The 22,366-nt window shown below is 36.5% G+C and overlaps 1 long non-coding RNA gene across 1 annotated transcript in view; it reads left to right on the forward strand.

Annotated features, from left to right (window-relative positions):
* Positions 1-17,339, forward strand: part of LOC146375157 (uncharacterized) — a 31,302-nt gene extending 13,963 nt beyond the window's left edge. The window contains exons 2-3 of the long non-coding RNA XR_014802037.1: positions 12,681-12,745; positions 16,514-17,339. This is a non-coding gene — a long non-coding RNA (uncharacterized LOC146375157). The remainder of the gene's footprint in view (positions 1-12,680; positions 12,746-16,513) is intronic.
* Positions 17,340-22,366: the final 5,027 nt, after the last annotated feature.

Genomic DNA, 22,366 nt, shown 5'->3' on the forward strand with positions numbered 1-22,366 from the left:
TTTACTGGTTCACCTATTTTCCTACCCTCACATATGTTCATGAGATATGGGCAATAACCAAAGAATTCACACAAGTGCCTGAGTTTCTTCTCTAGGGTGGCTGGGCTCAGCCTTAGAGATAGAGTGAGGAGCTAGAAGTAGAGCTGCTGCTCTTCCGTGTTTAAAGGAAAGGTTGTGCATCTGGTTTGGATGCATCCTGGTTGCTTCCCTTTACCTAAAAGTAGATCCAGAACCTGCTGGAGAGATTATATACCTTGTCTGGCCTGGGAACATTTCATGATCCCCCAGGAGTACCTTAAATGTGTTTCTGAGCAGTAGAATAACTAGAATAACCTGCTTAGCCTGTTGCCACTCAAACTCATCAGGAAAGCGTTTACGAAGGTCACAGTGAAAACATGCAGATACAGAAAAAGAGCAATTTAAGACAGAGCATTACTTTTTATTTCACTGAGACAGTAAATTTTAGGAATGCTACCAGCATATATTTGTTTGAGAGATAAGAATTGAACCTCTTGCATTGCATGCAAAATATAATGCTTAGCAATAATCATTGGTCAGTCTCACTAAAACAGTCCCAAAGCTATAACTTAGAGACTGTCCAAAAATGCTGTGTAATGTGGCCTTGTCTGTGTATCGTTCATATGTAAACTTATCCCATCCATCTATCCATCCATCCATCTTCTGTTTATCTGTCTTAAAGAGAATAAAATACCAAAAATGCTAAATGTTTGATCGATCTGTTATAGAGTAAAATGGAAGATCTACTTGACATGAGGAGTGGTTATGGTGATAGAGTTTCTCCAGGAATGCTTGGAGAGAGAGAACTTAATAATAGCACTGTAGAATTGTAGGTTGGTAATCTTAAGTAACAAAACTGTGGTATTCCAGGTTACTCTTTTAGTTTTATAGTTGTAACATTGTTGAAAATATTTCATATATCTGAGAATAACATGTTAATAAACTTTTTTTTTTTTAATTTAATCTTCTTTTGAATGAAAATGTGGACTGTAATTTCTTGTAATAAAACAGGTTGTGCGAGCAATTTTTGGTGAAATAAATTTTTTGGCTAAGAAAAAGACATACTTCACAATAACAAATAAGTTAGGTAATTTACATGATAATACATCTGCTAATATAAACATTGTCTACAATGTTTATTTTACACAGATCATATATCTATGGATATGAATTTCATGGGATTTCAAAGTGTATCTACTTCTCAAAGAGACCACAAGTTATTAATAAAAATCAGCAAAAACTCAGTAAAGCCATTTATAGTCCAAAACAATTTTCTGATAAATATTTTGTTTTTACCGACTATACTCATTGCACACTTAAAATTCTTCACGTTTTCATGTACACATGTGTGTTTGTATGTTACTGTCTAGGTTTATGTGTGCATAAGCTGAGCGACAGACGCAGTGGGGGTATCTGAGGCAGTGTGTCAGGGATGTAAACCCAGACTGACCTGGTCTTCTATTACCCCCCAGCTCTGTCAGCACACAAACATACACCTGCACAGAGACATGTTAAAAAGCATGAAAATAAAAGCATGTTATGCTTTTATTTTTCTGTTACTGATGAAGCTTCCTGTGCACTCACACTAAGACTGGTAGATCGCTGCTACTTCACCAAGATGATGTTGGTGTGATTATAATTAAGATAAAAAAGCAGCGGACACTGATCGTTTATCAGGGTTTTATGTATTATTATCAGAAGTATTATCAGAAAGATTTATATTTTATTGGCATTTTCAAGCAAGAATGCAGGAATAGAAAAACAGACATTTAGCTCTAGAAGTATAATTAATTCACAGTCTTTAAGTGTACAGTGGATTGTAAGGGTTACTAAAAATTGTTAGCATTTTCTTGTATTAAAACTAAAAATATTTGCTTACTGCACAATCTCATTGGTCCGATTAGACAAATTTTGAGTACTTGTGGGTAGATTACAATACCTTATGATCTAGATCTTGTGATCTCTGATTTGGAGTGTTTTAGTTAGATGGATACTCCTGTAGTCATCGATGCAACTATGTCACCCTGGTAGCAAAGTAAAAACATCAAATGAGTCTATGGTGTTTCCTCTCTTAGAACAAACTTGATGTTATCCTTACTTTCCTTAAGAAACTCAAACTTAAGAAAGTCCTTCCAGGACTCAAACAGCCCTTTTCTGAAAGTGTTTTTCTGAATGGAATCAGACACTAAAGAGAAGTTGCAATTTAAATCCCACCTTCTGATTATTGTTATTATTATTAAGATATATATATATATATATATGTATATATATATATGTATATATATATATGTATATATATATATGTATATATATATATGTATATATGTATATATGTATATATATATATATATATATATATATATATATATATATATATATATATATATATATATATATATATATATGTATATATATATATATATATATATATATATATATATATATATATATATATATATATATATATATATATATATATGTATATATATATATATCTAAAGTGAGAAACTAATCACAGTACCATCAAACACAAAATTTGTACCTTCAATAGAGAATCTGGTGACAGCCAGAAATCCAAAAACAACTGTCGTAAAAGTTAATTTAGTCACATGTACTTACATAAAAGTGATGTTTATTATTAAATGCTAAAAGATATACTTGTTTGATTTTTGAGAGTGTTAGAATAAATGTAATTGTACTTATTTGTTGGTAAACATATTTGCAATAATTATATTACAGTTATACCTTCTTTCTAGTCTTAAATTATTTATACCTTTAAAAAAAAAATCATAATTCTCAGGTTTTCATATTCCAGCTGTAAAATGTATTTTTGAACATGAAATATTAGCCAATTCAATAAACTATTTTAGGTTTCACAGATAAAGTCTTTTTTGTCTAGAAACTGAGTGGATGTTAATACATTAACTTTACACAGTCCAAAAACACAGTAACAGTGTTGGAGACAGCTAATACATTCAGTGCCTCCATAATGTGGCTGTGGCTCACAAGCAAGTTAAAAGTGCTTAGACGCAGAAAAAAATGAATGTGTGTGTGAATAGGTGAATGAGGATTATAATAAGAAAGTGCTTTGAGCCCTCAAGTAATGCTGAAAGGAATTAGATAAGTAACGGTCTATTTACCTTAAACTTAGCGACGTAAGTCATTAATCTAGGAGGTTATACAGACCTACATGTGCACATATGATTTGCAATGCCATCCGTTTAGGTGCGGTGAACAGGCAATCTTAATCCACTTATCCAAACTGTTTAGCTTCTGACGCTTCTGATATATATGCAAATCATATGTATAATAAATGTAAAATCATGAGTTGTAAAACAAATCTTTAAATGTTAATGGTAACTGAGTGAAGGACTTTTGAAAGTACACACACATAATAAAACACTATACTTTGATAATACTTTGAGATGGGATAAATGAAGAAAAATGAAATCAAAATGTTTTTGTCTTTAAATATTTAAATACACAGTTTAATCAGAATTTATACAAACAGGAGCTTCTGGCAGAAGAAGTGTAAGTAGGCAGAAGAAAATGAACTCTACACTGAGCCCTGCCAGATATACAGTGGTAAATATATGTGTGTGTGTGTGTGTTAATTTGATGTGTCTATAAACAAGCTGAAGTCAAAGAAAGTTTAAGTGGACAAACTGTACAGCAATCAAAAGCAGTTATGGAACATCTGACATGTCTTTTCATCTGAAATAGTCAAGGTGGGGAAAAAAGAATCTACATGAACAGTCCAGTGACTGTTGCTTGTGTGCATACTTGAATCAAATTAAAATGAAGGTCTGGTAGCTTTTCCCCAAACAGTCTCTGTATTTGCGAGCATCTGACTTGGTAAGAACACGACACAACAAACATTAGGTGAGCAAGGCGAAAGAATAAGAATCGTGCGAATATTTACTGTCGCTAAATACATGTCTTACGGATCTTTATAAGAAAATGAAAAAAAGGGGAAAAATTAGCTTTGGTTTTAGGTTATGCGGGCCAAATGACAGAACACCATTATGTGACCCTTCTCTAGACTTAAAGTGCGTTGGGTTATCTGTCACAGTTCACTTCTACTGCATGGCAATGAACCTGAGCCAATCAATGATTAGACCGGTCATATGTTGATGAATACCAGAGAGGCATTCAGTTCAGTGGTATTAGGTTTAACTCTATCTGTCAGCCTATCTTTCACACTCTTCACCCTGATGCGTGGTTTAAATTAGTCATAATCATAACACTCTTAGATCTACTTTTTTTTAAAGTTTTTATAAAGGTATGGAACATTTTCCCCCACTCTCCTATAGCCTCCCAGTGCTGTCTCACCCCAGTTCAATGTTTAGTGTATCTATGTGATGGTACTTTGTCCTAGTTTATAAAATAGTACAAAAGAATTCAGAAAAGTATAATTAACTTTTCTGAAAATTGCTCCTCACTGATGTAACCAATAGTTTGCCCAAGTTTGATAAAACTTTACTAAAAATGATATTCTCCAGCTGTTTTAAGAAGAAATTATTATACTTTTAATACTGATTTTTGATACAGATGGATCATTGCTAAATAAATGTCTATTTGAAAGGACAATTTCGGTAAATACAGCACCAAAGGCAACAGTCCCAGTTTACTAAACCTTATGTATAGAACTGTGTGAGTGTATAAAGACATATGCATAAGCTTTAGTTTGATTGCACTGACACGTCCTCCTTTAAACATATGGGAAACCATGGGTTAATATCTCTGCATAAACACACATGTATATTCTCACATGTGTGTGCCTGACAAAATGAAAGGCAGCGAGTGGAGAAGGGTTCAGTACGGGCCAGATCTCTAGCCCTAATCAGGTTACATGATTAATGAGGGGGGGAAATGGGCTCATGTTGTATTAAGAAAATGTGTGTTTGAACCCAAAGCAGCGGGTATCAGCAGCCTAATGCATCAGCCATCGACTGGACACCTGAGATCCACGGTCTGCTGTGCTGTTAGCTCGGTCCCAGTGGAGAGACGCTGCATTGATTCTCCTAAAACTCCCTCACTTTCTTCCTGTTTTTCTTTTTATCCTGTTCTTCTTCTATCATTTATGTCCTTCTTTGTCTTTCTTGGATTAAGTTCACACCTCCTTTGTTTTCATTTAATTATCGCTTTTTTCTTTCTTCACTTTTTAGTCTCTGCTATTTCAGTTGCTTCATCTGTCTTCCTCTTCTTTCCTTACTGCCTTTCTCCACTTCACTAACAGCTTTACTAGGTTTGCACACACCGCACAATAGCATCAGTGTTTTCTGTGTCTGTTTTTTGCCTCTGAATGATTTAGGTTCATTTCTGGCATGGACCGATGACCAACACTCAGCCCTCGCAACCCAAACACTGAAGTCATTTAATCTGTGCGACTTGCTGCACCGCAAGCTTGTCTGATATATTAGCTATGCTGCATGCCTCATCCAATAAGGATTAGGTCCACTCAGTAAGTGTGTGAAATACACCGTAAGGGCAAAAACAACAGGTCGACTTGAAAAAATATATATATACTGAACAGTTTTGTATCAAAAAAAGATTTACTTAATTTGAAACAGGGCAGCAGTTTTACCTCAGCAAATAGCAAAACTACATTTAGTCTGCTACTGGTTGGTGACAGTGGCTATTGTATTAATGCTGGAAGCCAATTAGACAGATTTTGATGATGGCGGTATCTTGCATTCTCTGGGGAGGTGAGTTGTTATGTGCACAGTAGCTGTAGCACATACACAGGAGCTGATGAGTGATTAGTCTGGATTTAAACACAAACACAGCTAAACCATAGCTCTTCTCATTTTACCCTAAAACAATATTCAGCTTTCTGTCTTATCGACATCTTCAACTGTGGCACACTAAATTGTAGAGTTACATTAATAATCAATAGAAAATATTATTATGCAGTTTTTCAGGCATGGCTGTATTTAAGTGGCTGCTGAGTTTATTAGAGAGTGGGGACGTGGCTGTGGTTAGGATAAGGCTGAAGGGTCAAGAGGTCAACAGTAGCATAAAGTGTTGTTTTGGCAGCATGAGGTGTTTTCCCAAAGTGAAAAGTAATAATGTTTAGCAATATAAACAGTGGAGGAACATGGTCTGAAATCAGGATGCAAAGATGTTACGCTGACAAAGTCGACTTTTTTTCTCTTTGCGGTGTAATTTTCTCAGAGTTTACTCCCTGGGTCATTTTCTTGGTGAATATGCCATATTTATGAATAATCAAAGAACAGTCTGTTTGCTCTCCTCAACTGAACCATCAGTTCCAATGAGAAAAGTTTACTCTGAAAAGTTCAGTTACTGAGTCTAACAAAGGAGAAGTACAACGCGTTCATTAAAACAAAATAACCCCGGGCTCAGAGAATCAAAGCAATAAAGCAAACTGGATAAATAAATACATGAATGAAATGAAGATCATGGAATCGAGTCAGAGAAATGTTGAGGAGACCGCAAGAAACCCTTGAGATATGGAAACAAACCTGCAATATATAGACAAACGATTAGCGTACCATGTCATCAGTAAAGATGATTCATTGTTGTAGCGTTGCATCCTGAAGTGCACACATGTGTGCGCACATGCACAGTATATGTAAACAAGCATACAAACACAAGAGCAGAGTACAAGCCCAAATGGTCCAAGGACACAGACACATGCAGACTCCCACTATGGATTCTGTGAAGACAGCAGGGAAAATATCTGTGTTTTGAAAGTATTACCAGTCATATTTTCATATTTCTTTCCCCCTGCTGTTATAATTTTCTTCCCTGTCAAACAAATCAAAACGCCAAGACCAAACGGAGGCTGAAGGAGCAGCTCAGATTTTCCACTGTCAGGTTCACAAATGCGCTTCTCTTACAAACAGGCTCTGTGCAAGGAGACATGACCTGTGTGTGTGTTTGTGGATCTGTGCGCTGTGTGTGTGTTAAGCGTGCCCTTGTGTTGATTTTCACGTCCGCAAAAACAGTACAGTTCATTCTGTTTAAACTGCATCTAAAACGCGTAAATATTACTCTTGCAAATAATCATCAAAGCATTATTTCGTAATTGAAAACTAATAATAATTTGATTTGGAAAGACAAATCACAAACAGGACAAATTACACAATTTACCTATTTCAAAATATACTCTTTCAATGTAATGACATTTATTAAGCTGTTATTAGCTATTGTCAACATGTCATCGATAATACTGAGTTTAAAAAGCTATGACTGATGCACAGTTTAATCCTGTGGGAGCCTTTGTATGATGTGGTAGAAATGTAGTTTAGACTTCATGACAAGTGATTGTGTCTGGGCCCCAGATGTTAAACCACTTCAATACCGAACTGGATCAGTTTTTATTCTGAAGTGCATTTTTCAGCCCGTTCGGTTATGTCAAGTAAATAATTTGAGTAAAATATTCAAGATACAGTTTATATAAATGTAAACAGAATGGAAAAAAGTGGGTTATCCTGTAAATTACAACAATTGTAATTCACGTTAATGCAAGCGAAACTAAATCTATACTGCATTCATGCCTCTCTCCACAGCGTGTAGAGTAAAAACTCTGGATGATGAAGCAACAGTGCATTTCATTTCCCAAACAGGATGGCCGGGGTGATCTGCTGCCTTCTGGTTACATTTCCCCTCAGAGCGTCATCCGTCATCGGAGGGTCAGGGGTCGGGAGATTCATCAAAACAGTTTGTGCAGTGTGAGGTACACAAAGGAGCCTCTCAGGATTAGAGATGGCTTGCTGTGTTTATGGCTGTCTACATTAGGGTCTATCCCGTCATCACCCTACCCAGCTTGGTGTGAAGTCATCATCCATTCTGATGGGTTGACATGAAAAACCATCATATACACAACTCTCTTATTGCATTCCCTGTTTCTGCTGCTCTGCAAATATGAGAGTAGGAAATATTAATCGAGATCAAAATGATAGTTTTCAATGCCTTCATGGAATTTAATAGATGGAGGTTCAACCTGTGGCAAAAAATTATAGAAGCCTAGTGCGCATTCCTAAAAAGATGAACTAAAAAAAAAGTTATTATTCTACAAAGCTCTTACATATCTTTTAGACTCCCTGAAGCAACATTTTTCCTTCTGTTTATAAGACTTTAAACCTCCTTCAACTCCTCTGTCATTGGAAAAAGTACCAAAAAGAAAAGAAATTTACAGCTAAATATTTCTATTTGGGCTTTTCTGACATGATGAAATCGCCATAAACAAATGTTCAAATCCCACTTTAATACCATCAGCGGTTTAGGTTGTGTATTTCCTGTGGAATCAAAGGTAACGTGGCAGTGATGCTCTTGTTTTCTTCTTTGGCCGAGATATGTAGTCACATGGCATTTATAAACACAGTACAACTGATGCCTATTATGTTTGACATGTGTTGATTGCTGGACAGCTAGTGTGGGAGAAGAACTCGCCGGAAGCATTTGAGTGTCCTATTTTTGCACATTATTTTATTTAACATGGTGTCTTTCCGAGTCTGTGCCAGAACGAGAGTTGCCAAAACTATCTCCATGATAAATCTGGGACTTTGACACATATGCTGCCCAGCAGAGAAAAATCTTACATTGACAAAATGGAGTCCATATATCTCTCTGCCTAAAGAGCGTGCTGGCTCCATTAGCTGGTGTTTGGACACCTGCAGGGGCTCGGGACTCAACGAGGAGGGCTGTCAACGAGGGGCTTTGGTAAATCGAGAGATTATCCAAACAGTGGGACACTGGCTAATAAAAACAAGCCCCCCATTCACTGCATTAGTGCTGCATTAGCGCAGAGGGTATGGAGAATGGGGACCTGTGGGTCTGAGAGATGCACAGTCCAAAGCTGTTAAAGGGCTCTTCTGTAAATAATTAGTGATTTATTGCAGGTTGTATTTATTAGATTAGTGATTGGAGTGTTTCCTTGTTTGAAATATGTGAGGCGTGTGTAGTTCTGACATATACATTTTTACTTTGTATTTAAATATTGGAAGGATGACATCATGCACTGTAGGTGAATTTAATACACGCAAGATTAATTTATTTATTTAAGCAATTCTAAAATGGCTCATTAATAGTTAGAAAAGTGTAATGTGTATCTAGTACAACAAAGAACTTGCCAAATTAAATATTTACCACTTTTAAAAAATGTCATTTATATCCCACAACATGGTTACAGAAGCTTGAAAAATATTTTTTTCAGACATGAAACCATTAGGATCGAGGTGCTTTAGATCATCATGTAATAAGAGGTGTAGTAAATATATATTATACAAATGCATGAGGTATTTTAAATAGTCACAAAATATTTCTATGTAAAATACAGAGGTGAAAGTGTAACTAGCTTGTTTAGTAGTCAGCAGAGTTTTCAGAGTGAGCATAACGTTCATCAGGAAGGCCTGAGAGTACAGTAAGCACAGTATATTCTCTGCAGCCGTACAGCAGCTTCACTCAGGGTGTGTACACCGGTCATGGGCATAAACTTCAGTCTCTGGCCATGACATTTATTAACTCCTACAAATACGACAGCTGGTGCTTTTTTCTCTCAAGGCACGGAAAATGAAATCATCTAATTTCCTTTGCATAACCTTAGTTTTTTGTGAAGTTTCTCAGGGTGAATTAAGGGAAAAGTTTCAATGCATTAAATCATTTATTTACACAGTAAAATGCCCGTTTCCAGCAGTGACCAACACAGCGTAGGTGCTTTAACACACTGTAATCCATTTATACAGTCAGTTAATACATGGGCAAGGGGTTAAGGGTTTAATTTAAAGCAAATTAGATTGATTAAAATAAATCAGCTTCATGTTTCTGACCATGTAGAGTTCTCACTTTCCTCATATTTAACTTTTATTTCTTTGGAGAACTTCTGCATAATATGAATTTTCTCTATAACACATACATAAATTACATCAATGTATTTGTTTATTTCAAGAATTGCAAATAATAACTTTGCATATATTGTATGAGAAGTTTTAATGCTAATAACTGTTAGCGAGACAGCGTAATGCCATTAGGGTATAATTGCTGGTCTCTGAGGTGGTAAGGACACTGCTGGCAATAACTCTCGCAGAGAGGGAATTTGCCTTTTATTAAAAACTGCTTTGGTGACTGGGAGTAAATTCATTTTCTGACTCTATTAGCACAGCAGATTGGGAATAAACTACTAAGGAGGAGCCACAAAATGCCTCAGGAAAATGTATTTGTGCATGCGAGTCTTGCTTTTTATCATAGCTCACAAATAAGTCTTCTCAGATTGACTGGTGTCATTTTCCTCAGCAGTGGCTTTCCTTTCACTGCAATGTGAAACCAGATAGCTTTTGTTTTGTGTTTTTTAAAGCTGAGATGATGACTGCAATATTTTCTTTTTCATTTTTATTTATTTAAACCAAATTCTAATCCTAATACGGGAGGTTTTAAATGAAAGCTTAGTAAAAGGAAGGCGTAACCAAATTTCTGTATATGTGTGAATCTTAACACTGTTATAACAGCGCGACCTTCGATGATCCTTTATTATACACACATACATATACAGTCATTTAAATTGAGGGAAGCAGACAGACCTCGGCTCATCTTCTCCATCCTCCCATCCTGCTTGGATTAACACAAAGCCCATTTCAGCTTCTGTCCAACCACTCACCTCCCACCACTTTAGTGAGTTCTCTCCATCCACCAGCCTGTTTTTCCTTCAACCCATAATAATCCTCCCAAAAGCCTCTCTGTGTCTGTTTCCCAAGTCTTAGAGTAGAAACACAATGGCAGCGCAGCAGGATGTACAGGCGAGCAGAGGAGATCAGTCAGTTTGATAAATGCGGACACATCTGCGGGAGATTTTCACTGTAGATAAAATGAACTCTTACTGTTTTAAGCTGTTTTTTCTTTTCTTCCACATTTCCTGCCGCTGTGTGTTAAATATGTATCTGAACCGAGTCATTTTTTTGATGGTGTTGGGAATCGGGGTTGTTTGAGAAATACTAAACCTCCAAAATATTAAGAGAGAAACACATAGACAGGCCACAGTCTTGTTTCAGTCTTCCAGGAAACTGTGTTAAAGGCACTAACAGTGACCAGAATCAGTGGCTTCTAATAACACGGATCTAGGAACTGAAACTTAGAGCACACTGCACTTCAACAACAGTTCCAGGTAGATGCCAACAAACTAAAAGCTAGACCTTTAACAAAACACTTGTTGCATTGAGATTGTTTTGTTATGGCTCTTGGAACTACTAAAGGTTACCCAGCCATTTAACACAGACAGCAGTTTACGATTCTTATCTCTAAAACATACGCCAGCTGCAAATCTGATATGGGAAAGAGGCATTACCATGCTTAATTTAACCTCATCAATGTGTCTGCTCTTTTTTTTTCTTCCCCCCCATCATTCCCTGTGACTGTACTGCAAAGGTGAATAATTTGTCAGTAATGCTGTGACAGTGGAGGTAGGAGCCTACTGGGGTTTAGGGACCAGACTGTGTGGTCCTATCGGGTTGCAGTATTGACCCGAAGTCTGACTTGTGAGATCAGAACGAGAAAGAAATCCATAAAATGAAGGAAAAGCAGTCTCCGTGTGAGGGCAGAAATCTAAAAAACATGAATCAATATATAAAAATCATCAGCTATATTTGAGTGAATACAAAACAACAACATGTTACCTAATCAGTTAATAAGAAGCAATAATGTGTTATTTCTAAATCTGTGTGCAACATGAGTCTGTTGAAGGCAAGGCAAGGCAAGGCAAGTTTATTTGTATAGCACAATTCAACAACAAGGTGATTCAAAAGTGCTTTAAAAACAAACACCTAACAATTCTCAGATTACAGTTTTTTGGTACTAGCAATTATTCTATCATAAATACTTCTGCATTATATGAAATCGAGACCACTTCTAACAGTTTTAAATGCTCTTCTTACAAAGGGAAGCTGGCAATAAACAAGACAGTTGGGCATTAATATTCATCAGCCAAATGAAAAGCCACTGAATCAGATTAAAAGTTCATCATTGTCCTGAAGGGATACTTCTTCGGAAGTAAATACAAAATGTAGACATCCTCCATATCCAACTGATATTCCAATTGCAATAAATTCCTTTTGATATTTTTAGGGTGATATATATTCTTAGTGTAATGACATCAAATAGGTTTTATTATTTAGCTGAAAACAGAACTTGTTTCCACAACTTAGTTTCAGAAGAGTTGGTATATGTCTGATAGATGTATAGCACTGTAGCCTGATGTCCTTTAGATTTTTTATAACTGCTGCAAGAATGTGGTGCAAAATAGGTGATCACATACAATGAAACACGTACACATAACTTCTAACCTATGTGCAAAATATCTAGCATGACAGAATTCTGGTTTCGTCAAAGTGATGATGGACTCGCTCTGTTTTTCTGTAGACACTTGCTATCATTTGTGAGATTCAAACTACACTCGTGCAAGGGACAGGTGACAGATTATCTCTACTTGCTCTTTCCATTTCTTCAAATTCAGACTGTTTCTGATGTCTACTCGGGCAGGCTTTCTCCCTGCACTGGGTAAGCTCTTCTGGCTCATGTCAGAGTGGAGTTTCTGCATTATAATGTTTTACATTTTCGTTCGGAGACTTTAAATTGCCTCAAAAGGTTAAAAAAATTCAAACACTGATTTCTACCTCACATTTTTTTTTTTCTTCCTTTTTTGTGTTCAGGGGACAGGACTTTGTAAGGCGACTACTTTCCACATCGGGGGGCCAATCAGGAACAGATGGAAAAGGTGATGACCCCCCCCGGCATGCGAGAGCAACAGCGAAACTGCCACTCAAAATCCCAGCATGTGGACATGTGTGAGTGGAGATTTGTGTGTCAGAGGACGATGGGAGGTTGTGTTATGGCTCTGAGGGTGCTACAGCAAGAGGGGTCCCCATACGAGTGAGTGACACTCCTCTAACATCTGTTCCATGGAAAACACACGCTCTCTTCCTCACTCTCAGTTCTCCGCTAACGATCTCCTTGGCTCGGTCTCTGTTGTTTCACTGTGTCTCGTCTACACACACACACAGACACACACACACACAGAGTTAGATGATCTTTTCATTTTACAGTAAAGCCGAGAGGAATGGAGAAATTAGATTAGGGCAGAATAAGATACTCCATTTATGATGTGGCTCTTTGCAGGGTTCTCTGCATGGTTGACAGAGGAGGTAGCAGACGGCACTGATGCCTTCACCCTTTTCTTCTCCTTGCTCCCTCGCTGTTGTCCCCCCCCCTCCAGTTCCTTGCTTGGCGATCAGGTTTCTCTCCGTCCATCAGTGCAGAGGGAGAGGAGAAAAAAGGGGAGGAGGTGGGCTGTTCTGATCAATGGCAGGAAACCAGACGATGGGAAGGGAAGACGTGAAACAGATAGGCCCCATAACCTACCTACCTACCAGAATACCGCAATCACATCTCTCTCTCCATCTTTTTCTCGCTCCCTTCTGTGTTCCTATCTGTAATACACAAAAACGCACACCCACGTAGCCCTGTGGAAAAACAGTCAAGACACTACACATACAAACATGCATCTGACCACAAACATGCTGCAAAAAAAAAGAAACACACAGCAGCACGTAGCTTTAGACTGATATGCCAACATACATACACACACACACACAACAGGGTGAACGGCTTATATTTACCTGTGCCTTATGGGAACATTACTAATAATATACACAATTTGAATATATTTTACTTCCAGCCGTATGCAAATCTCAAACATATTGCTTACTTTCTCCAGGGGCCCATAAATTCCCACACACGGGCATGTGAGAGGCACACAAACACACACACAAACCTCAGTGAAGATATGTGTAATCAGGACAGAGAGACGGAGTGGCTGTCTGGTTCGACTTTATTAATTTGTGGTATTTTTATTACCGTTTATTGCCACCATTTTTATGGTGGACAACACCGCTGCTCACTCCTCGAGGCGCTCATTAGCTGAATAAGTATTTGACAGTTATTTAATTATGCAGCATTAGATCCTTACAGAGTTATGAAACCAACACTGATAATACAATGAGAATAATGGAGACTTTTATTATGTACCTATATTGCAACACTGCGCTACACATCTCACGGCTTCTTATGGCAAGGATTTAATGAAATTACATTTTAACAGATTTAATGTGAGATACAAGTTCAACTGTGATGCATTGAGTGAATTCCTGTATGTATATGTGAGTAAATGAATGTGTTTTTGATCTTTTTAGTGCAGACTGCTGAGCTTTCTTGCCACTACATCTAACTCTTAACTCCTGTCAAAACACAGAGCTTTAAATTGAATTAAGACCGCATGCTGCAGTCCCTGCTATGATCCCCCCAACCGGCGCTTTTAACACCATACACTTCTGCAGAACACACACACACATATTGATTCAGACCTTTTACATGAATGTATACATTGACACTAACACCAATATTAAAGGTATACATATATTTAATATTTGAATCCGTAATAACGAATGATTTTTGAGTGCTACATGTTGAGGCCAGATAAGCCTCGAAACTCTGTGACTGTAAAGACTTTATTTCAGTGTTCATAATCATGCCGATGGTTCTTGTCAGCTACAGTCTCAGGATTTTCAGTGCCCTTTTTAAGTGGTTAGTTAAATTGACGGGACTCTCCCCCCTCCCAAAATATAGAAATAAAATAAAAGTATTGAATAGTCTTGATCTTATTTTTTTTTCAATTGACATATTTTGGTATGAAACCTTACCATATATCTAAAATACAAATTTTACTGCCATATTATCATCAATAATATTCCAATGATTTTATATATGTATTTAGGAGAAAATCAAAGTATTAGTGTCAAATCAAAGTCGGGGTGCATTTTGTTTTAATTACAGTTTAAATCATCTCACAGGAAACTAAAACCAATTCCTAATATGCAATAAGTAAAAGAATACCCCAAAAATGAAACGGCATACATATCAGGCAATAATTCACCACCACCCCCACTCAAAGTTTGTCTGTCTGCGTCTGTGTTTTGTCCACTGCAGTTTAGTTTATGTAACAAAAGTGCCGATGCTCTGTGTTTTATCCAAAGATTATGCTCCAATTTGTTCTGTGTGTTGGTGGCAGTTCAAGTTGCTCTATTAGAAATCATGCTAAAGCAATATTGTCTAAGTGAGATGGTCATTAATCATCAGGCTGACAAGAGCTCTGGACATTGTTGACGAGTAATGAGTGTGTTACTAACCTTTAATACATTTGGGCTGCTGTTAGTCAGCTGGATAATTAGTACACACTGACGATGGTACAAATGTATTCTGTGTGCCATGAATTCTGGTGATTATGTGTCATTACTGAATTGAGGGGTGGAATAAAAGGCAGGAGTTTTGTTTCAGTTTTACAGTGTAGACATTTGTTGGCTTCCACGTCTTCTGAGCAGATTTTGTACCAGCAGCTACGTTCCCCCCCATTAATTTCCTGTTAAATTTAAACATTGCTTGTTTAAAGAAAACACTCACTGCAACATTTTACTTTTAAAATACTTTGGGAAAAAATAGTAACGTGAGAATACATTCTCACTCAACATTGTTTTATTACTCAGTACGTTATTTATGAAGGTTTGTATCAGCTATATAAATTTATGAATGAGCTGTTCTGGTCTGGCTCCCACAAATGAGACTTAAGTGGCGTGTGGGACATAACCTTTGCTTGGGGACCGTGCAGAAGGTTACTGCAGTGCGTGTGTGTGTATTTATGTGCACAGTGAGTATTGAGCAAAGGCCACTGCAATGCAACCTAACACCATCTCTTTGTCTGAGCCCCACAGGCTGCTAACCAGAGTGCCTCACTTTTTTCCACATTCAGCTCTTTAATAGTGTATACAATGTAAGTTTTAAATGGCCATAGCCTGGTAAAATTACATGAGCTTCATTTGCTTCTTTATGGTGGATAATTAAATAAAATCTAATTTGATTTTTATTCCTATCATTTAATTTAAATGTTTATATATTTATTTATCCGATGAGATAATAATAATTCTTTTCCGATTCAATTACAATATATCTTGCTCAAAGTCAATTCAATGTTAATGCAAAGCAGAGCTTAAGGTGCTAAATATATTTTATCACTAACAATAAAATTCACAGGTTTAATGAGCTATACACAGTCCGTGAAAATAACAGGATATAAAGGTTAAGACCAGGAAACCTCTCACCTGTTTTGGTTTCTGCTCTGACATTTACAACGATTTTTAAACCACCTGTTGCTTGAGAGCAAAACAATAACAAAGTTATGAAATCAATAAATATAAATGGGGTGACGCACTGACACTGAAAGAATTGAAATACTGATAGTATGCCTTTTAATTTTCCCACACCGTAGTCAGGTTTGAGTTACAATATTCGCCATAAAACATTGTTGTGCGCGGCCACTAGTGTGTATGCACATGTGTTTCTATCCCTTTAGAGACATGATAATTGTTTGTTGTGATATTGTAATGAAACCCTCAGGCCCTCTTAAGCTAATCAGCCTCTCTCTCTCTCTTTGCAGATAGATCAGTTGTCAAGGCCGTGGGCAGGACAGCGCGGTGAAGCACAGCGTCTGCCTTTTGGCCTTCGGCTTGCGTGACACACATTCCCTGCCATTCTTGCCTAACACATCAGCATGCAGTCTGCTTATCAATCAGTCAGTCAGCTCCTTCATTCCAACCTCCAGCTGCTGTTTCTTGTCGCACTGGAGGTGATGATACATGCGCAACATTTTAGGGCAATGCAGCTCAACTTTGCTGCCAACAGTTATACCGATGATATCTGAAGGGATTTAAAAAAAATGATGTGCATGTCGGTTTGAGTAAAAATTGCAACTTGGAATGTACATTAACTCTAGTTAACACTTTTTTTTATATACACCTCTGTGTGGCATTTTGGTGTAAAGAAAAACTAAAACAATTATGAATCAAAGCAATAAATGATTATTTATTTTTTAATTCAAACAAACAGCTTCGGTTTTTCATGTTGTGACAGCAAAAAGCCAGAAAATGGGTAAAAAAGCTGAACACAAATTATTAAATATTGACAATAAGAGTTACAGTGTTTCTAATTTAACAAATTAAAAATTGAGTTTCACATTATATATTTGTTTGAAGGACATTTTGATCTTTTTTTCTTTCTTCCTATTATCAAGGTGATGATGACTCACACCAGCATATGTGCACGTATTAGTGATGTTCGATTCGTGAACGAATCGTTCAATACTCGAGAATCACTTTACTGACTCGTGAATCATGATTCACAAGCCCAACTGACTCACTGACTCATCCCTGTTTCTGTTAGCAAACTAATTCGCTTAGTAGAAATATATCTAGCTTATAATTAAAATTGTGGGGGGGGGGGGGGGGACAACAGCCAGTTTCTTAACAAAAGCATTTCTGCTCTGAACTGGAAGAAAAAAACCCTGAGTAGAAGCTCACATCAAGAAAATAGCTCCTCGGTTCACAGTAGCATCGCTCTGCTAACATGCTAACAGCACATTTGAGCTACTCACCCCCTCCCTTCCTGTGTTGAATCGTAAGCGTAAGCAAATCACTCAGGACTCGCTCACCCCCTCCCTCCTGTGCTGAATCATAGAGCGAACGAATCACTCACTCACTCACTAACCCCCTCCCTCCTGTGCTGAATCGTAAGCGTAAGCGAATCACTCAGGACTCGCTCACCCCCTCCCTCCTGTGCTGAATCATAGAGCGAACGAACGAATCACTCACTCGCTCACCCCCTCCCTCCTGTGCTGAATCATAGAGCGAACGAACGAATCACTCACTCACTCACTCACCCCCTCCCTCCTGGCTCACAGCTTCTTCTTCTTCTTGGTTGGCAACCAATGTTAAGGCGCATTACCGCCCCCTGGCTCACAGCTCAATGGACATTTAGATGAGAAAATATATATTTAACACATTTAAGGAAAATACTAATAAAATAAAAATAAACAAAATAAATGTTTATTAAGCAATTTTGATAGGAAATTGCTTAATTTTAGAAATGTTTTTGCTCTTTTTTGCTCTATAAAATAGTTTTTTTTTTTTTTTTTTTAGAATCATTCATCTTAGCAGTGGGATTTACATGAAAAGAGAAACAAATTAAGTTTGAGTGAAAATGTAAATTTTTTGCACTCTCTGGTCAACTGACTCAGTGAATCAAATGACTCAAAAACCCGATTCACTTTGGTGAGTGACTCATTAAAACTCGATTCAGTAAAAAGAATCAAATTTACCATCACTAGCACGTATGTGTATACCTGTATTACTATCCAACAGTGGACAATGGGGTTGGTACACATTCACCAACAATGGTGTGCTGAAAAAATCTTGTTCATTTGAATCTACAAGAGAAGTATCAGCACACGTGAGCGTTGAATATATTACTCAGCAGTGCTTCTATGGGTTGGATCACGGAGAATAATGACCAACTCAAAAACACGTTTTCACACATCCACATTGTTTGAATGGAGGCTACTTAATATTGCTCTTCAATCAGTTACACCATTTAAAAAATGTTAAAGCCTCATCACTAGTTTATGATGTAGCTAACTTAAAATTCACATTTGCATAAACCAATGACTCTTTAAAATATATTTTACAAATAGGAAAAAAATTCATTTTTTCTTCAAGCAACAGCTAAAATACAGTCATGAGACTTCTATTAAACAGCATGTTCACAGGAACAGGTGGATAATGCACTCGTGTCTTCAGTTTATGTGTGTGTTAATGCATTATGATGGAAAAATGTTAACATTTGATCTTCATGGAATCAACTGGATGAATGGATGTTAACTCAATTGAACAGAACAAAGCCTAACCAATCAGGGAACACTAATCCTGAGCTAATGTTCTGCTGCCATGCTGGCTACAGTAGCACTCAATACTGACACTGCTTTTATATTATTGTTATTGATTAATTAATTGTGAAATATCATAATTTAGCACTGATTTGACATCAACTAAGGTGAAATATTGCAGTGGTTGTCTTTTTTCTGATTCTGTTGAGTGAGGTTTTCTGATCAGTCTAGCTTATTACTGTGCAGAAATATATATCCTTTTCTGCAGAGTTATTGTTTAATTTTGTGTGAATTTAGAACTTTAAAATTATATGACCTTGCCAGCAGTAATAAGTGTTCACCACTTGTCCTTGATATCAAGCTGACGTGTCATAATAAATGTCTCAATATTTTATACATTTTGTCTGCTTCCTGAATACAAGCCTGGTCATGTAATACTTTAAACAACAAAATGTTGACCAAACCGAGACAATGGTAATGGCAATATGGGCACCGGTGAAAGGAAATGTTTTGAGTTGAATGATCCAGACTCAGAAAAGATGTGTGCATTAGCACTGAAGATCATATATAGGCTGGGGTTAGTAGATAGAGTATTTTACTGTAAATACTACTAATTTAAACTTTGTTCATTGGTACATATGTTATACCAACATTCAGCTCAAAATAAATGAATTGTATTGGAAATGGACCGATTTTTTTTAAGTCTAATTACAGCTGCAACCATATGAATCACCATATGGACAAAATTACTTGGTCACACCTTTGAATTATCTAGGTGTTTTCAGTTCAATTCCATTGCCACATTTGCATAAAGTACTTAAGTAAAAGCCACACAGTCTGCTTTTACAAACATTTGTAAAAGAATGGATGATACTCAAAAAGGATACCACTGGTACACCAACTAAGTTTGTATAATGTTTTCCCTTCTAGATATTTCATGATGAACTGTAAGTGGTATTATTGGAAAGTGGAAGCATTTAGGAACCACAGGAACTCACAAAGTGACAGACCATGTAATGTTACAGTGTGGAACTTCGTGACATGGGTTTCCATGGTAGAGCAGTTCTTGTAGATGTCATGTGTAGGTAGCTCAGTGCTTTTGTTCACAAACTCTGTTTTTTTCAGAAGTTTTTTTTTTTTTAACAAAATTTAACCAGATTAAACTTTGACGCCTTTGATGACCGTTTACAATATTTTTTTTACATTTATTAGAAAAATAAATATTTATTTCATTAAACATGAGCCTGCTGTTGTTGGCTGAAGGTTTAAAACTTCCCTTTATAATTAAATTACAATTTTTTAGACACTATTTTGGAGGTAAAAGCAAACATTTTAGCACCCATGTTGAAGATGAACTCGTACACTCTTAGTTCAGTGTGTTAGCTTATTTGATAGTCGATTCAATATTTTTGAATCAACTACTAAACACCATAGCCCCACAGCTGAGGTTGAAGAGTCATTAGTTTTGCAGGTGTTTAGTCATAACTCAAATGTTGACCTGAGGGTACTGCTAAAAGTACTGCAGTTTATCTTCTGGTAATAATGACTGTCTCTAGAAAACTTTTTTTCATTAGTTTGAACACTTAGTTATAACCCTCCTGAAGGGAATCCAAGCATGTTTTAATGCTCTCTCTGTGTTTGTCAGGAGTGAGCCATATCTGCAGTTTCAGCTCAAGTCACTGCATGAAAAAAGCAAAAGTTGTAAAGAAGAGAACAGAGTAAAACATTATCATGTTAAAACAGCACAAAAAAAGAACAGAAACAAAAGAAGAAATAAAATAAAGACTGATTTCATGATAATAATCTTACTCGGGTGACTCAACTGCTCTCGGCTGTAAATTTTGGCAATCTTTTTTCGTGAAGTGGTAATGGATTAATTCCTCCAGCCAGTTAAGCATTCTTAAGCCGATGCTGATTTCATCTCATTTTTCTGCAACTTATTATACACATTTATCCATTTGTTCTCATTTCTGAAGATAGAAGGCTGCAGATGACTCAAGGCTTTCACGCTGTGCTGCCACATGTCTACCCCACGGATGACAGTTCCTGACATGTACATCTGAGAGTCTAAGATTTGATCCTTCGCTCTCTGAAGATTGGTGAACCTTGGAAGAATTCTATCTGCCGCATTCCTGATCGGGGCTTCGGCTACATGCTAGATAGGGCGTAAACAGCAATTTGTTATAAAGATATACCAAGTATGTCTTCAGGAAGAACCAGCAGGCTTAGAGCTGCAATAGTATGGAGGTCAGAAAGTTTGGTTTGTTGTTGTTTAATTCCAAAATAATTGTTTATTTTTGGGACTACTGTGTGTAATATGATTTTAATTTCCCTAATTTCCTTCGGGATTAATAAAGTATTCTGATTCTGATTCTGATTAATCTAAATGTAAATTTACCAAATTTTAGATAATTTATTTTTAGGTCAAGTCTCATGAATTATCTATTTTCTTACAGTATTTACATTACATTAATCTGTCCTTTAAAACTGTTTATTATGTAAATTTTTATGCATTTTGTTATTTTAAATAAGGTTTTTAGGTGCATTTTTTTATTGTTTCACATATTTTAGTATATATGACACTGAAATTTCTTTTTGACATCAATTTCTATAAATCAAATGGAAACATTTTTTAATTCTAGAGGTTTTAGTGCTTTCAGTATGACATAAATCACAAATTGTCAAATGTAGTAAGATTATTCCCTGTTCAGAATCAGTAAACCTGCCTAGTTATAAAAATTCATGAAAATTCTTCAGTTATTGTATTCTAGATATTGAAATTAATCGAATTTAAAATTTCCAGTTGATTTTTGCTTAGTAATTGCTAACCCTTTAAAAAATTATGACATATGACAGTCATTACTCTCATATTGTACAATATAAAAAAATTTAGAAGCTATTTTTTAAAGAATGAACTAAGCTATAAAAGTGAAATTACATTTCAGATGTGCTTAACAAAGGAGATCGTTTTTACTGTTTGGTGGTGATACAAACACTCATAGTTCTGCCATTTTGTATTTAGCAAAAAATAATAATTCCTAAATAAGATCGAGTAGTGAAATAATTAATATTCATTAATCACAACACTTAAAAGATACACTCTAGTGTAAAGCTCAAATTCTCCGAGCTCATTGTACTGCTAGATAATTTAAACTATAACATAAAACAAACAGAATGATGTGTATGGTATCATAATGATATCAAATGCAAGTAAGCAAGACATCAATATTTCTAATATGGTTCAGCTATATGAAAATTAGACCAGAAAGACAGAAAAGCGGAAAGAAGGTTGTGTGAGGACTATCCTGGAGCCTTTAGAGTTATTTAATGAGCAAAGGATGTTGGCCACACTGTTGACCAAAATGGACAACACCTTGCATTCCTCGTCATGACGTACAGCTCAGACAGCAGAGGGTTTTCAGCAGCAGGCTCCTTCATATCTATTGTAATAAGGACCCATATAGGAAATCACTCAGTTAAAGTATTGAATCGCTCCCCTCTGCACGGGGAGAGGACACTTATCCTCCTTATTTGGACACTCTACTTTATTACACAGTAGTTATCTGAAACATC

Source organism: Perissodus microlepis, chromosome 13, assembly GCF_051167445.1.
Source record: "Perissodus microlepis isolate ML-2025 ecotype Zambia chromosome 13, ASM5116744v1, whole genome shotgun sequence".
In the NCBI taxonomy this organism is placed as follows: Eukaryota; Metazoa; Chordata; class Actinopteri; order Cichliformes; family Cichlidae; genus Perissodus; species Perissodus microlepis.